This window comes from Puma concolor, chromosome B2, assembly GCF_028749965.1.
Source record: "Puma concolor isolate L17-30 chromosome B2, mPumCon1.1.hap2, whole genome shotgun sequence".
Classification (NCBI taxonomy): domain Eukaryota; kingdom Metazoa; phylum Chordata; class Mammalia; order Carnivora; family Felidae; genus Puma; species Puma concolor.
This window is the reverse complement of record NC_141671.1, coordinates 24,445,183-24,459,087: the sequence shown is the minus strand read 5'-3', so window position 1 is coordinate 24,459,087 and position 13,905 is coordinate 24,445,183.

Here is a 13,905-nt window from a genome sequence, read left to right as displayed (position 1 = left end):
TTCCTACATGACTTGGAACGGTTAGTTGTGTGGGTCTGTGGCGCGTGCCAGGAAGACTGACGTCGCAGGCTTGAAGGCTGGGATTTGTGAATGGGTCAGTTAGCCTTGCACAGAGGCAAACTTTGTTCTCTTCCCTAGCTGCAGCCCCAGCCTGGCCAGCGCACGACAAATGGCAACCAGGTGACGGGAGTGGCGTTCTCCCTGGGGAAACCAGCTGTGAGCTCATGCTCTTGGAGGGTGGGTCAGGAATGTCATCCTCACCCATGAAGAACAGTTTATTGTTGTTGCAAACACCCCATGTGTAATAGCTTCAGTTGCCCTCCCAGGAGCCACGCTGTAAATACAAAATGCAATCTTATTTACACGTTAGGCAGGCAGCAAGATACATTGGGCTGATCAAAGGCTTGGACGCAGGAGGAGCCAAGATTTGCTTCCCAGCTTTGTGGCAGAGAATCGGTACTTGATGTAAAAAAATATTTAAGGCCAAGGGAGAGTTGATGTGAGTCATTTCAACCAGAGACTCAAGGAAGAGGATTGGGGTACAACCGTATGAACTCAAGCAAACAGAAACTGTTTCTACAAATGAGGATCTTGAAGCCTGAGATGTTGAAAAGCAAATGCTCGTCAGTAAACTTTGAAATACGGCTACCAAAGCAGAGTTTCTGTCTCTCTTACTACTACCTTAGATTTAACAAGCAACCTGAACAGTTCCCCTTTCCTTTCAGATGTTTAAAAATGTGCGTGTGATACGCAGTCATGACAGTTTTCTTTCAAATGGATCCCCATCTACCTGCAGGAAGAAGATATGGAATCATTGCAGAGCCAGATGGTCTGGCTTTCTCTTCATTTGGCTAAGAATGAGACACAGCCAATTCTCAGCTGTCAGGCATGCAGGGTGTATCCCCTCACCTAAACCACCATCACTCTTTCCTTTTTAAAAAAAATTTTTTTTAACGTTTTTATTCCCTTTTTAAGAGACAGAGAGAGGCAAGATGCAAGCAGAGGAGGGGCCAGAGGAGGGGCTGAGAGAGGGAGACACAATCTGAAGCAGGCTCCAGGATCTTAGCTGTCAGCACAGAGCCTGATGCGGGGCTTGAACCCACAAACCGTGAAATCATGACCTGAGCTGAACTTGGCTGCTTAACCGACTGAGCCACCCAGGTGCCCCCATTACTCTTTCCTTAAAGAGCCTCTAAGCTGTTGCAGTAAAAGCAATGTCTCCAAATGCTTTCAGGCTACAGTTTTAATTTTTTTTTTTTTTTTTTTTTTTTTTTTTTACTTTAAAAGGTCATCGACCATAGTGAAGATGCATTACTTTTACTTGTTTTACTGGTGCCTATAATTCTTTCAGTGACATTTCCTATTCTATCTCTAAAGTGGAGGCGAAGCTATGATCTACCTCATATAGATACATCATTCTGGACTCAAACCTGAGAGAGTGGGGGAAGAGAAGGAAGTTCAGAAGGGACAACTAACATGAGAAAGCAAAAAAAAAAAAAAAAAAAGTCCATGGAATCATTAGCATGCAATTTTCATTACCTAAATACTTTCCAGATTCTTGGATGCTCATTTTGAAATAAAAATAGCTGTATCAAAACATCAACAAAAATATTTATAGCCAAAATGCCTAAAGATTAATATTCTTAATGAATTTAAAAAAAAAATTTGAGCTGATAGTCATCAACTTTTTGACTTACAAAAGACATCAATTGCACATGGCTCAACTGAATACTAAAGCTGTAATGGATAAATGGGCCCAGATTACTCATGGAATACACAAATGTCTTAAAACACACAAAAAAATGTGTAACCCTGTTAATAACCAAAAAAATGCAAATAAAAGAAAAACCGATCTATTTTCAGTGATCATAAATAGTAGATATGCTTAGCAAGTCTGACTGTCCAGTGCTCGGTATAAAGAAACAAGAACGGTACTAACAGCACTCGAGGGAACTCAAGTTGGCACAACTTACTTGGAAAGCAAATTGGCAATAATGTAACAAAAATGTGGGGTTTTTTTAAACGTTCAAATCTTAATTCTAGTAATTCCAGTTCTGTGAATTTATTTGGGGTGGGGGGAAATGTTCTGTCCAAAGATGGTATTTGTAACAGTAAATTGTGGTATTTATAACAATAAAAATGTGGAAGCAAACACTATGTCCAAGAATAGGAAATTAAGCAGTAATTAGAAACGTGGAAAGTAGCATCCAACAAACTTGTCTCGAGATTCCTCTTTGGCTGTTTAATCACTGTATGATGTTAGACACATCGCTAAAACTCAGCCTCGATATTTTTTAATCAATTTGTATGATGAAAATAATTCCTACCTTGTAGGAATCCTGTAGTCAGAATCAAATGGAAAAAAGTGTGCATAAGTTGGTTGAAACAGTGTCTGGAATGCAGAAAATCATCTTCTCTGTGTTATTATTTGGCCATCTTCAACATTATTCAGCTGTTGAAAGAATGTTTAAATACAATTTATAATAACATAGAAAATTTTCTATTATGTTGTGTGAAAAATCAAAGCATATAGTGAAATAGAGATCATGGTCCAGGTTCTAAAATATGCATAGAAAAAGAAGAAAATAATGGATGAAATAGAAGTCAAATTTAACAGGGGTTTTCTGGGTCTTAGAATTAGGGGTGATTTTCCTATGGGCTTTTAACTTCTGTGTCATTTCCAAGTTAGCTATAATGAGGGTGCATTATTTTATCATTGAGAAAGGATATTTCAGGATGTGACCTTATTTAGAAATAGGGTCTTGCAGACATTATGAGTTAAGATGAGGTCATCTGGGTGGGCCGTAGCTCTATCACAACTGGTGTCCTTATCAAATGAAATACGACACAGAGACAAACAGAATGCGGGCACTTTCTCCACACAGGGAGGACAGGAGTTACACTGCCATGAACCAGGAACTACTGGAAGCTTGGAGAGAGGACTCCCATGCTTCTAAGGGACATTGGCCTTGCTGACACCTTGATTTCAGACTTACAGCCTCTGGAACTGTGGGGTAAAAGATTTTTGTTGTTGAAGCCCCCCATTTTGTGGTACTGTGTTAGGGAAGCCCCAACAAAGATAGCCCCCTTAGCCTCACTCCATGTTGTCTCTTCTCCCTTCACCCCTTCTAGTGACAGAAATGAAGGGCTTCTGCATCAAATGAGTGTTCTGCCATGGTCCATTGGGAAGAATGGTGCCCAGTGCTCTCCCTCAGGTGTCTGCACAATCTGTGATTCAGTGAAGTTACTCAGTGAACTTCCAGTCACAGTCCAACCACAGTGGCCTTCCGGTCTGTCACATGTGGGGAGTCGTATGTAAACTCTTCCACCTGTTGCCTGAATGCCTGTGTGTGGTAAGAATCTACATGAGCTTTCATGGAGTGGGTATTTCTCCCATTTACCATAAAAATGACAAGAGGAAACAGTATGTGATATTAATAAGAACAAACCTAAATTACTGTATTTATTGTATTATAAATTTGTCTGGATGTGAGAGAGGTCCCCACAGTGGCTTAACAAGTTAGAAACACTTCGCTCTCATGTACGGGACCTTGCTTGTGAGGTTTATCTTTGTTATGGACTGAATTTCATGCCCCCCTCAAAGTCATGTGTAGAAGTCCTACCCCCAGTGTGATGGTATTGGGAGGTGAAGCCTGTGGGAGGTCATTAGGTTTAGATGTGGTCCTTAGGGTGGGGCCCCAAGATGAGATTAGTGTCCTTACCAGACGAGCTCTTTCTGCCATGTGAGTACAGAGCAATGAGGTGGCCATCTAGTGGGCACCTTAATCTTAAACTTCCCAGTCTCTGGAACTGGGGGAAATAAAGGGCTGCTTTTGAAGCTGCCAGTCTGTGGTATTTTGTTGTGACAGCTTGAGTGACTAAGACAATCTTCTTGCCCTGTCAGCCTTTATCTTACCATTGCATAGCACCTGCATTTCCAGAAGGATCCCTTGTAACATTGACATTCCACCCAACAGGGAAGAAGAAAGGGACAGGAGAGCACACTCTGTCCCACTGAGGCACACTGCACACAACACCGCCCCCTGTGTCCCACTGGCTGGAAGTTGATCCCATGACCATACTCAAAGCAAAGGGAGCTAGAGAATATAATCTTTTTTTCCCCTGCGCCGACAGTGACCAGGTTAAAAACTTTTTCTTTTTCTCTCTCTGGGCATTTTTTCCAAGTATAGTTGACACATCGTGTTACATTAGTTTCAGATGTACATCATAGCAATTCAATATCTCTATACCCTGTGCTGAGCTCACCACAAGTGTAGCTCCCATCTATCACCATAGAATGCTATTACAATACTCTTGATGGTATTCCGTATGCTGTGCCTTTTATGCCCACGACTTTTTTGTTCCATAAGTGGAAGCCTGAATCTTCTACTCCCCTTCACCCATTTTGCCAATCGCCCACAATGTCCCTTCTGTATTTATGGGTCTATTTATGCTTTTTGTTTGTTTGTCTTATTTTGTAGATTCCACATATAAGTGAAACCACGTGGTATTTATTTTTCTCTGTCTGGCTTATTTCACTTGATATAATACCCATGAGGTCCATCCATATTGCTGCAGGTGACAAGATCTTGTTCTTTTTTGTAGCTGAGTAATATTTCACTCTGTGTGTGTGTGTGTGTGTGTGTGTGTGTGTGTATCTCACATCTTCTTTATTCACTTATCTATAGATGGACACTTGGGTTGCTTCCATATCTCACCTATTTTAAATAATGCTGCAATAAACATAGGGGTGCATATATATTTTCAAATTACTGTTATCATTTTCTTTGAGTAAATACCCAGTACTGGAATTACTGGATGATATGGTATTTCTATTTTTATTTTTTTTATTTTGTTAAGTTTATTTATTTTGAGAGAGAGAGTGTGTGAGCTAGGGAAGGGCAGAGAGAGAGGGAGGGAGAGAATCCCAAGTAGGCTCTACGTTGTCAGTGCAGAGTCCTATGTGGGGCTTCCCCTCACATACCGTGAGATCACAACCTGAGCTGATACCAAGAGCCAGACACTTAACTGACTGAGCCACCCAGGCACCCCGGCATTTCTATTTTTAATTTTTTGAGGAGCCTGCATACTGTTTCCCATAGTGGCTGCACCAGTTTGCATTCCTACCAACAGTGCACAAGGGTTCCTTCTTCTCCACATCCTCACCAACACTTGTTATTTCTTGTCTTTCGGATTCTAACCATTCTGACAGATGTAAGGTGATATCTCATTGTGTTTCTGACTTCTGTTTCCCTGATAATGAGTGATGTTGAGCATTTTTTCATGTGTTTGTTGGCCATCTGTATATCTTCTTTAGAAAAATGCCTATTTGGGTCCTCTGTCCATTTTTTCAATTGGATGCTTGGATATTTTTGGAAAATTTTATATTTATGGGAGAAGGGAAGATGACTTTTAAGGAATGACTTGCTGTCTTTCCCTCAGCCACCAAATAGATTTTTGTGACACGACCTTTTTGCAAAAGTAGGAGCACCCAAGAAGCAGGGAAGATAGCTTCCCTGGCATTGGGAGAACGATTGTTGAGCAATGTATTAACTGGGTAAGAAATAGAATCCTGCTCACACTATAGGAAATAGGGCCTCTTGGGCAGAATGAGCCATTAGACCTACTTTTCTCTTGCTCGTATGTTTATGTCTGATAAGCATTTGTCTCTGCTGAGATCCACATTCAAGTGACATGTCAAGAAACTGTCCTATTTGTATGTTTATTTCCTTTCAGGAGACTGAGAGGGGTAAGTTGCTGTTCTCAGCTGGGCTGGGTCTGAATCATCCACAGAAGACAGGAACTAAATTTAGAGGCCATCAAACTCTGCTTAGAAAGGACTGAAGAAAAGTAATCTTGATGTTTATGTCTTCCAGAAATTTAGCACTGTGAAGGGAGTTCCAGGAAGGAACTCAGAATGGAGATTCTAGTTTGTTTCAGCTAGTTTCAAGCTTGAGTTCTAGGAACCATGGTTTCCTCGTCTATCAAATGAGACAATGGGATTTACTATATAAACCTTCAGGTACTTTCTAAATGCTATGAAATAGAGATTCTAAGCATCACCAAGGCAAGCAGCATGAACTGAATTCCCTTCAGGCACAGGAAACAGGGAGCTCCTATGGCTTTGCTTATTTAAAGTGAAAGGAAATTTAGGTAAATGTACAGTGCCTACAGTTTAGACAGCAAGTTTTTATTCAAGGGGGGGGGCACCACGAATAAGGTGACATCCATATGAAGAAACATGGACTACAAGTCACAAAGGAGAGTAGTAGAAGTCTCTGCCATTTAGCTTGGAGCTATGAGTCCAATGGACATGGGATGGGGTCCAGCCCAGAATTACCCTGTAGGATAGGGCAGAGTCCGGGTGTCCTTGACAGTCCCACTGATGACTGGAAGTGACCTTCCCCCACTTTCACCCACCTCTACTCCCTCAGTGACCAATCTCAGGGTCTTGGTAGGCTTAGGAAACAGACTATAACTGTAGCATTAAGAAGAGGAAAAGTAAACAAAATAGAAACAGAAGCCTTCATGATAATTCATTGGTGTGACAGACTTAAGAGTTTACCTGTACCTTTGTGAAAGCAAGCTTTCATTTCAGTATCATCTCCAAAACACTGAAATTATAAGCTGTAGGAAACACAGATGATCAATCCACCTAATAATTAAATTAAAAACAACATTTTGGGGGGAGGAACAAATTGGGTTCTATTTTCAGAATCAGCCGCTTAGAGATGTGAATTGCTTATTAATAAAAATCTACTTCATCTAAGTATTCATGACCATAACTTTTTCTCTGCTTTGTTTCCATTTCCGCAGTATCATTACAATATTGTATATGTATAAATAGAAATGTCTATCAATATCAAATAAAAGATATCTTTAGGCTCTTTAAATTTTTCAATTGCTTTCTTCAATGTGTCTTGATTAATTTTATACTTTCCTCTTTAGACTCCTTCCTGTTTTCTTCAAAGTTTCAATCAATGATTCACCACCATCTAGTTCTTTTTATTTCCAGTATGTAACACAGTGCTGGCACAGAATAGGCACTCAATAAATATTTGATGAATGAATGAATCCATAGCAGTGGTTCTTAATATTCGGAATAAAGTCTCCTTAGGGAATGTGATGAAATCAGTGGATTCTCTCCCCAGGTAACCGAACTCACACACAATTTTGCATGACAGTTTCAGGGCTCATAAAGCCCATACCCTGACCTAAGGTTCTCCAAACCCCAGATATCGCATTAAAGTGTGAGCATTTTTGAAAACACTGAAAGCTATTTGCTATAGGTATCTGATATAGGAAGGGAAGATGGTCTCTGATATTAAATTTATGACCCGGTAATTTAAGACACTGTTTCTCACCACTGGTCCCAGAGGCACTCTCTGTAATGAAGAAAGTCTGGAGGAATTGGTACCTGAAGCATCCACAAAACTAATTTAGCATAAATTGCCCAAAGGGAGGCCATCTCTAGGTCTTCTGCCCAGTAAGCACTGCCTCCGACAGAAATCATTGCTGGATGCTGGCATGATGCAGGCATGTGAAGGAAGGGGAATGTCCGTTTTACCAGCTTCGCTCTCTTTCTCAAGGAACACTCAAAGTGAGGCAATTCTAGCCCAGATTTTCCTTTGCTTCAAGTGTCTCATTGTTATGTAAATGAGTCTTTTAACCCATTGATTTGGACATTGTTTGTTTGTTTTCTCCCACATTAGGGATATTTGAAATGTTTTGACTAATCTTGCTTTAGGGGAAATGCTGAAAAGTAGGTCATGTTCTTTCCCTAAATAGAGTTCAAGCAGACAGCTCCCATGTAAACTTTGGTTTCTATCTTATAAACTCAGAACCCAGGCTTCCTGGTAACAGGAGTAATACTTTGGTCTATGCCCAGATTTCTCAACCTTGACACCTTTGACATTTGGGGCAGAATAATTATTGTGCATTGTAGGATGTTTAGCAAGATCCTTGGCCTTTATCCACTAGATGGGTTGTGTTCTCCACCCACCCCCCCACTCCCCCACCATTAGCCAAAATGTCTCCAGACATTGCTAAATGCCCCTGAAGGGCAAAATCACCCCCAGTTGAGAACTACTTATATATACCTATGCTTGGTCCTTTGACTATCATAATTGTAAAGTTGAGAAAAGAACAGGATTTTAAAAGTCCTAGAAGCAAAGCCACTTCCTGGAGATTTACTATGGACAGACCACCAGTGAGTCACTCTTCCCAAAACATACACACTTCTCACATGTGGCTTAGGGTCTTCATTGAGACTACAGAAAGGAAAAGAGAGAGCAATGCTTCCTTTGAGGAAGTAACTAGAGTTTGATGCTCTCGCCATTCGTTCACATGAAAATTGGTTCTACCAAGCTCACAGCTACTCCACTGGAGAGCTTCTTGGGGGAGGAGAGAGGGAGTCTATGGTTCTGCTCAGCAAAGGAGACACAGAGGTCTCTTCAAGGGAAATAATAATTTACTCCCAGAAGACAAAGCATAGCAAACAGCTTGGGCACAATTGTCATGGGAGAGATGACTTCCATTGCACTTGGAAAGAGAAGGCTGGTATGCTCCTCAGAGTAGAGCAAAATGCATATAAGGGAGCCTGGGTGGCTCAGTCCATTAAGTGTCCGACCTTTGATTCCTCAGGTCATGATTTCATGGTTCATGAGTTTGAGCCCCACATCAGGCTCTGTGCTGACAGCGTGGAACCTGCTTGGGATTCTCTCTCATTTCCTCTCTCTGACCCTCCCCATCCTCTCTCTCTCTCTCTCTCCCAAAATAAATAAATAAACATAAAAAACCCACATGTCATTTGTCAGGCATGACAATGCCAAGGACCAGCCTCCCTAGCATTTCTCAGTGGCCCACTATAGGGACTCAACTAATCATTCCTGCTCTTTCCCTTCCTATCTCCTCCCCCGACACACACATATACACTCCCAGAAAATCTAGAAAGTAAAAGTAATGCACTGCCTTTCCATCCCAGGAGCACAGGCCCAAGGCCCTGTCCGCATCTCCAGAACTAAGTGTCCTCAGACAGAGCCTGAGACCTCCTCACGGTGCTCCAAACTCATCCCTGAATGATGGAGGCTCTTCCCACTCCACATAAAGTACAAAGTGTTTGCCCTGAAGTAAGACAACCACCAAGGTTAAGCCCAAACCCACAAAGACACAAAGATCGATATGTTTTAAATCACTTTATTGAGCTCATTACTACAGGTAGCTTTCATGCCAGCCCAGGGCAGTCTGCTCAGCTTCCAAATCTCCTTTGGAAGACAAAGAGAGTTCTCTTTTTTAACTCTGCGGTCATGGACCCTGTGACGCACCATCTTCCTACTCCACCTTCCTACACGATCTTAACTCATCTCCCATTCTTTCTCTACCCCTTCTCCACACTCAGATCTTTTCCTTCAGGGACTGTTACAAAATTATGTTAGTAGCATAGGCAAATCTTCGTATTGGTCAGTTATTGTGCAAGTGACACAGTAACTTATAACCTGAGATAAATGTCATCCCCATATTCACGAAGCCCTATGTCAAAGCACTTCAGTGGAATCTTGGTTTCCCCAATAAATGCTTGTGGAAAAAAATGTGCCCAAATAAAAACTGATTTTATTTTCCAAACAACCCATTACAGGTTGTGGATGTGTTCCATTTCTGATTATTTTCTTTACTGGAATCTGATCCCACCGCTTTAACTATCTCTGCCTCAAAATTTCAAGTGAATAGGGAGCTCTGAATAAGTACTTAGATATGCTAGCGTAAATTTATCAAGATTATTTATAATAGCCAAAAAATTGGAAGCAACCAGAGTGTAAAAAGGAAAACAGTAAATAAATCGAATCCATATTCATGCAACAGAATACTATGAGCCATATTCACATTCTCAAAGAATTCTTAATCTAACGTCAAATCCAAAAAATTCCATACTGTGGTCCCATTATATAAAGAGAAATAAATAGGGGCACCTGGGTGGCTCTCTTGGCTGAACATTTGACTTCAGCTCAGGTCATGATCTTACAGTTTGTGAGTTCAAGCCCCACATTGGACTTGCTGCTGACAGCGTGGAGCCCACTTGGGATCCCCTGTCCCCCTTTCTCTGCCTCTTCCCCACTTATGCTCTCTCAAAAATAAATAAACATTTAAAAAAGAAAGAGAAATAAAAATTATAACCACGTTTGTATTTAGGGAAGAAATGATATTCTATGAATTGGTTTAAATTTCCCTTTTTGTACATGTCTATAGATTTCAAATTCTACCCTATGAACTTAATTTACATTTACACTCAGAAAAATAAAAACACTACTTTTTTTTTTTTTAATTTTCACCTGCTGTGAATGCTGGGGTAGCCAGAATTCCATGATGGTCCCCAATATTCCCACTCCCCTGGTGCACCTGCCCTGTGCAATCCCCTCCCTTGGAGTGTTGGCCAGACACATGAATACCACTGATGAAGTTATGTTGTCTGGCAAAAGTGAAAATATGTTGTGGATGTAATAAAGTCTCTAGTCAGTTGGCTTTAAATTAATTAGAAGAGAGATTATCCTGGGTGGACCTGACCTAAGGAAGTGAACCTTGTAAAAGCTGGTCTGGAGGTAAGAGAACAGAAGGAGTAGAGATGGTCTCCTTCATCTAGAATCCCTGATTCTGCAACTCAGGTGAGTCACAGATTCCTCCCCTTGTGGCCTGAGAAATGACAAGAGCCTTCCTGGGCTCAAGAAGAGAAGATAAAGGTCAAGAAGGGCACAGAGAGGGAAAAGAATAAGTCAAGGGGAAGCCCAAACTTTCTGTACATTTACTAACCTTGAGGAAACAAGCTTCCATGGGTTTTGTACCTGAAAGGAACTGAATTCTGCCAACAAACACCTGCAAGTGGGAAAGGACCTCAACCGCAGTTGATTAAAGCTTTGTGAGACCCTAAGTATGCCTGGAGTCCTGACCCGTGAAAACTGAGATAATAAATGTGTGATGTTTAAAATTACTATGTTTGTAGTAATTTTTCACACAGGAAATTCACAATAAGAAACTAATACAAACATTGTTTTGAAAATACAAAGTAAATCCAGTACGCCCGCCATTACATTGGTGTCTGTGGTCCTTGGCTGGAAGCAGCCTGGGGGAACAGGGCACCCGTTGAGAGTGCCATCACCAGGTTGCCTTGAAGAGAGATGGGGCAGTGCATCCTCCAGGACACCCACACCTCCCACATATCCTTCACCCCACAATCTAGGATCTCCCATTATTAAGGCTGTTACAATCACCAAAGATGTGCAAATTCCAATCTAGGATGAAACCCACCATGTCTCTGTGCTTGCACCTATGCCTCTAAGCCTTGTTAGTGGAAACAAAGGCATAGCTTGGCAATCACTACAAATGCATGACCATCATCCTCAGATGGACACACAGTGCCACCCTAAACTCTCAACACTCTCCAAAGAGTGTGTTCTCCACCCCTACTCCTGTGACTCTCAGAACTTCTGTAAACTCTGCAAACCTCTGACCCCTCCTCCTTTCCCCAACCCTTACCTGGCCACTCACCCTCAGCTCCTATCTGCTTATACTCAATTGAGAAAATGAAATCTATCAGCTAAAAGTGCTTTCACTTTCCCGTAACTAATTTACAAAGCCACCCATAACTGCCCCCCTCTTGTTCATTCCTCCTGCTAAAATGGTGGGAGCATTACTCCTCCTGTCAATGGCCAGTCCTTCCTCACGCACACCTCCGTGGCACCACATCTCTCATTTATGCCCCAAGCCGCCCAAATCTAACCTCTTCCTCCCCATCTTATTAAAATTGAGCCCTCCTCCTCTATCCATGTTCTCTCCAATGTGATTGCTTCTATTTCTGCAGCTTTAAATACCAACCCAAATATCAATGACTCCCAAATGTCTATCTGTGGCTCTGACCTCACTTCTGAGTAATCTTTAAATCCTCCTGCTCCTCTGCTGCTCATAACCAGGGTGCCTGCTAAGCTGCTGTTTCTGTCTCTAAAAAGCATCTCATTTATTTGTTCATGACGCTGCTTCTCATGGCTACAGTCCTAGCGCCCTCAAATCTCTACTGAATCCTATCTAGAAGGTTCAGAAAGTCTCACATTTTGCTGCCCATTTGAATCAACTTTTTAAAATTCCAGGCTGCACCCCAGACCAATTAAATCAGAATGTCTGGGATGGGGGGAGACTCAGACATCAGTAGTATTTTGAACTCCCGAGGGATTCTAATCTGCAGCCATATCTAGGAACCTGTGTTCTGATTGGGCATTCACATGTGTCCCCTCCCATCCGTTTTCCAAGTGAGAGCCAGAGGGATGAGCCTGGCACTCCCTAGTCAAAAGCCCTCTGGGACTCCCGATTTCATGGGGAATAAGCTCAATCTGGCCCCACCCACTTCCTCCCACTCACCTTCTGCTGCTCCTCCTTTCCTCTCAACACCCCCGCTCTCTGCTCCCCATTCCTCCAGCACACACCTTGCTCCCATCTCAGAGCCCTCAAACATGCTTTTCCCTCTGCCTGCAGGGAAGGCAGCCTTCCTTATCCTTTACCTCCCCCAAAGAGCCCTTTACTCACCCCCTGCCATCTGTCCCTACCCGTTATTCTATCCTCCAACACCAACACTTTTCCTTAGAAGCATTTCTCAATCTTGGCAATCATCTAGGTTGGCTTCCTTGCTCATTATCCCCGCCTAGTAGTTTGGGACCTCCAAGAGACCGGAGGCACATGCGTTTTGTCATCACTGAGTACCTAGCATGGTGACTGGCACAAAGTAGAAATGCTGAATAAAAAATAAGTGATTGGTGAGTGACTGAGTTAACGAGGGGACAATGGCAGGAAATGAAAACATACTTATCCAACACAGGGTGATATTAATCTCAGACCTACAAGGACCCTTAAAATCCACAAGAGAGTCACTGAGAGACTTTTGTGAATGCTCTGAGTCTTGAATATGACTCTAACATGTAATTGTCTCTATTTCCTAATCTACAGCTTTGTTTCTCATGGGTCTTTATGAGCCTGAAATCATGCTTTGTGTTGAATGAGTCATTGCAATACAGAAGCCCACTTAACAGCTAAGGGGACTTGTTCCCACACCAGCAACACACACCCTCATCTTCACCTTTGTGCCTTTGCAAAATTACAGATTAGTACATGCCAAGGACCTGCCTGTTCACTCAAGTCTGCCAAAACCATGAGAGTTCAATCTGAGATTGCCAAGGAACCATCATGATTCTTAACATTCCACCTTCCTTTGCCTTTGCTCTTCTATCTGGAATGCCATTCTCTTTCTCTCTTGTTAGCTTGGTAAACCCGAATTCTTTCTGATTCTGCTCAAAGGTCATCTCTCCAACCAACTGTTCCTCACCTCCTCCCCACACTACCCTCATGCACTCCCCTCTCAGAGCATTCATCAAACTGTCCTACAATTATTTGCTAACTTGCCTATCTCTCTCACTGGACTGGGAGTCAATGGATGATGCCTGGGACCACATTGTATTCAACTGCTGACACTTTGGGAGTATGTTAGTCTGTATTGGGAGTATTTTGGCATAACAAAAGGCCACAGATTGGGGGCCATGAACAACAGGAATTTATTTGCTCCATTTTGGAGGCTGGGAGTCCAAGATCAAGTTGTCCTCAGGATTGGTTCCTCCTGAGGCCTCTCTCTGTGGCTGGTAGCTGGTATCCTTATGTGGTCTTTCTTCTTGAATACACACCCCAGGCATCTCTCTGAGTGTTTGCATTTCCTCTTCTTGTGAGGACACCAGCCTCATTGGATTACAGCCCACCTAATGACCTCATTTTAACTTAATGTTTTTTTTTTTTTAAGTTCATTTATTTATTTTGAGAGAGAGAGAGAGAGAACACAAGCAGGATGGGGCAGAGAGGGAGGGAGAGAGAGAGAATCCCAAG